Source organism: Mesocricetus auratus, unplaced genomic scaffold (genome assembly GCF_017639785.1).
Source record: "Mesocricetus auratus isolate SY011 unplaced genomic scaffold, BCM_Maur_2.0 Super-Scaffold_100010, whole genome shotgun sequence".
In the NCBI taxonomy this organism is placed as follows: Eukaryota; Metazoa; Chordata; class Mammalia; order Rodentia; family Cricetidae; genus Mesocricetus; species Mesocricetus auratus.
This window is the reverse complement of record NW_024429194.1, coordinates 16,636,688-16,640,444: the sequence shown is the minus strand read 5'-3', so window position 1 is coordinate 16,640,444 and position 3,757 is coordinate 16,636,688. Positions and strand designations below refer to the sequence as shown.

Below are 3,757 nucleotides of genomic sequence, written 5' to 3'. Positions count from 1 at the left end.
CCAGGACAGCCACCAAAGCAATATGGAGAAACCCTGCCTCGAAAAACAAAAATAAAAAACAAAACAGAACAACAACAAAAAAAACCCATCTTCCTCAGCTGTCAGCTGGCATTTGCTTGTTCCCTGGGATTATGGCTGTCAGAGACTAACCCCCACAGCCGCCTATCTGCCTCACAGCCTGATGTCAGGATTCCAAATGCCACTGCAGGCTCCTCTTCCTCAGACCTCAAAGTTGTTATTATTGGTCTCCTGTGCTGTTTCTTCAGCCCTCAGGGGATGGGTCAAGTTATCAACCTCCGACACCAGAGCATCTGCGGATTTCTTGCTCGTAGCACATCGAAACCTTCTGGGCACTTTTAGTTCACTCAGCCTGGAGACCGAGATATAATGGCACTGGTTGTGGGGTGTGTTGTGCCCAAGTTTCAAAGTCCCCAGAGACCACCAGGAAGACCCACTAAACTGCAAAAGCAAGGCTTAATGACTGTTCATCCACCCATGACAGGGACCCCGTGTAGCAAGCTGTCGCAGCAGCCCCCACAGGGAGTGCAGTTCTCTGACTACTGCTAGGTTTTATAGACAAAAGTTACAGGATGACATCAGCAGGTATGGGTTGGTTTCTGATTGGATGACATTTGGGAACAATCAGGAGAATTTCTCAAAGTTCTATTTTGGCATGAAATACCTGTGTACCAATTATTTTCATTGGTCAGTGCTGAGAGGGAACATTCTGTAGTTTCTATGCATAGTCTTGTTACTTGCAGGTGGCCTGTTGTACACAGATATGAATAGTTTTCAGAATTGTATCCTGGAGACTACAGGGGAGGTTTTGGTCTCCCTTGGAGTTTCTTTTGTGACCAAACAGTTCCCAGGAACCAAGTATCTAGGAGGCCGGGGAGGTCTGGAGTTTCTGGGGAGGTCTGGAGTTTCTTTGTGTTCAGTTTTGGCCCTAGGCTCCAGGAGGCCAGAGCATCTGGAGTTTCCTTGTGTCAGAGGCCTAATTGTCTTTTCTGTAGCCTGTCATGGCTGCTAAAGCAGGGGGCTGAGTGAGGGTCTGGTCCCTTTATTTCTAAATTATTAGAAGTGAAGCCTTTGAGTTTAGTTTACCCCTTTCATGGTATAGACTGTGCCCCAGGAGAGGTCCAGGACTCAGCTATACCCCTGAGACCAGGCTAAAAAGCCAAGAGGTAAAATAGTATGAGAAGCCAATGTCCAGGGAAAGGCAATGAGGGCCAAGGAGTTCGGCCTAGGGATCTGAGCGTGGCTCTCAGTCGTCGACTGGCAGACCAAGGCCCCAGGACTGGACAAGGTGGGCCAGTAGCAGCTAGAGTAGCCTGTAGTCTGTCCAAACACCCTGTGACATCTCACCGTGTGACCCATGTGCTGGAACAAAATTCTGGTAACCCCGACCTGCCTGGGGTTTGGAGCAAGGGCAGCCTGGGGACCTCTGTGTGGTTTTTTACTACTTCCTGAATTTTTTGATCTGATCGAATTATCTGAGATTGGAGAAGACTGTGGAGATAAAGAGAATGCTGTGGGAACTCTGTGAGAGAACTCGTTCTCTGTGAGAACACTAGGAGGGGGTAGGAGGCAGCTGCCCTGCAGACCTCCACCTCCTGGGCCAGGTGAGTGTGTGTGTGTGTGTGTGTGTGTGTGTGTCTGTCTGTCTGTCTGTCTGTGTGGTATGTGTTTGTCTGTGTGTGTGTGTGTGTCTGTGTGGTATGTGTTTGTGTGTGTGTGTTTGTCTGTCTGTCTGTCTGTCTGTCTGTGTATACGAGTGTGTGGACTGCAGAGCCGACTCCCTGTCATTGTCCTTGGGACAGCTCAGCAGTTGCTGGCCAGCAGGCAGGGAAAAGGTCCAAAATGAGGTCTCCCTTGGAAGTCAGGATAGAACCCTGTTGGGAGCACTCCCAGGGCAGAGGTGCTGGATCTGCTACCAGCCACCCCGCCCTGCTCCTGGCCCCTGGGTTCTCTGCCAGTTACTCAGGCTTCCCACTTGGCCACTGAGTGGCTTTGTGCCGGCCAGTTATTCCTCTCTCTGGCAGGTGGAGAATGCGACTACAAACTCTCCATCTCCGTGGAGCTGCAAGGGACAAGGGACCAGTGGGTCTCCCAGATCAATGTGAGAGGCAGAGCAGAGTCCTGGCAGACAATTCACCTCACCATGAGGTAGTGTGTCCTTCTACCGCTGTATCACAATACCAAGGACAAGGTCAGAGAGCAAAGGACCCCAGCTGTGGGATGGAGTTTCACAAGGCCTGTAGGAATGTACGCACGCAACATTAAGTGTCAAGTCCAGTTTTAGGGCCTCCGGCATTTGACATAAATGTGAATATTCTTTTGGATGGAAAATATGCCACAAGACTTCTTACCTCCACACAGCAATTGCAGCTTTTAAAATCTCGTATTTGCCGGGCATTGGTGGCACATGCCTTTAATCCCAGCACTCGGGAGGCAGAGGCAGGCAGATCTCTGTAAGTTCGAGGCCAGCCTGGTGTACAGAGTGAGTTCCAGGACAGCCAGGGCTGTTACACAGAGAAACTCTGTCTTGAAAAACCAAATAAGTAAATAAGAAGAAAAAAATCTCGTATACTTTTCCAATTTCCCAGTGTACTTCACCCGGATTTTACTATTATAGTTGGATTAAAAAAAAAAACAAAAAACCTTGTGTTGACTGATGACCTTGGCTTTGAAATCTCAGAACAATGCTGTTTCAAAACAACATACTTTGTGGTGGGGGTGGGTGGGGGTGGGTGGGGGTGGGTGGGGGTGGCGGGGTTGGGATGGGGGCTTGTAGATCCCAGATCAAGAAACAAACTGAAGAAAAGAATGCTTATCCACAGGGAAAAACTTCAACTCCCACAGGAAACACGGCCACCGGTTTCCTGCCGCTGCTGGCATCTGAGACCTCAAAGGAGCCAAAGGGCCTGGCGCTTCTCCGAGGCAGCTGACCGCCTGGGGGCACGAGAGGACCCATGGCCACTAGGAAGTCCTCTTGGTCCCTGAAAGCCAGTGCGTGGCTGGCAAGTGCACTCTTCCTGACCCACCTGAGGGTTTATCCGGCCTCAGCTTTAGAGGAAGAAAGCACCTCCCCCAGTACACACTCCCCTCCCCTCCCCTGGTTTTAGCAGTCATGGCGCTCTGACTGTCACCCGGTGGAGAGCATCAGGAAGGAGGGTGTAGGCTGAAGGAGCACCCAAGCACAGTACAGAGTCTAGTGAGGGAAGGGTGGGCATAAGGGGGCTCAGCGGCTTGTAGGAGCGGATCTTGGATCTCACCACGGCCTTGGGGTTCGCAGGGCAGGTCCTCCCGGGGGCGGGGCTGTGTGCATGGGCGGGGTCAGGAGGAGGGGCAGAACCTCTGGCAAGGTGTGTTTACCTACACTGGTTTGCAGATGAGGGTGCTGTGAAGCCTGGATCCTGGTCCAGGTTGGAGGTGGGAACTGAGACAGATGGGGCCCCCAGAAGGAGCTATGTTCTGCGGGAGGTCATTGTTCCTGGCTCAGCCTGGTGCCCTCCCCCCCTTTCCAGTGCTAGCCGGTGCAGATGGGTACCCAAGGGTACCCTGGTGCTTATCCCTACTCAGTTGCCATCTTCCCCCCCCCCCCGCCCCATCCACCTACCCTACATTTATTTGCGTGTGTGCGTGCGAGTGTGGGCATAATCATATATTCCACAGAGGACAACTTCCACTATGTGGGTCCCCAGGATCGAACTTGAATCATCAGGCTTAGAAGCAAACACCTCTACCTCCTGAGTTA

At 51.7% G+C, this 3,757-nt stretch overlaps 1 long non-coding RNA gene across 1 annotated transcript; it reads left to right on the top strand.

Annotated features, from left to right (window-relative positions):
• The first annotated feature begins 1,054 nt into the window (after positions 1-1,054).
• Positions 1,055-3,311, top strand: LOC121142608. Its single transcript, XR_005879626.1, has 3 exons — positions 1,055-1,622; positions 2,043-2,166; positions 2,841-3,311. It is a non-coding gene; the product is annotated as an uncharacterized LOC121142608 (long non-coding RNA).
• The last annotated feature ends 446 nt before the right edge of the window (positions 3,312-3,757 follow it).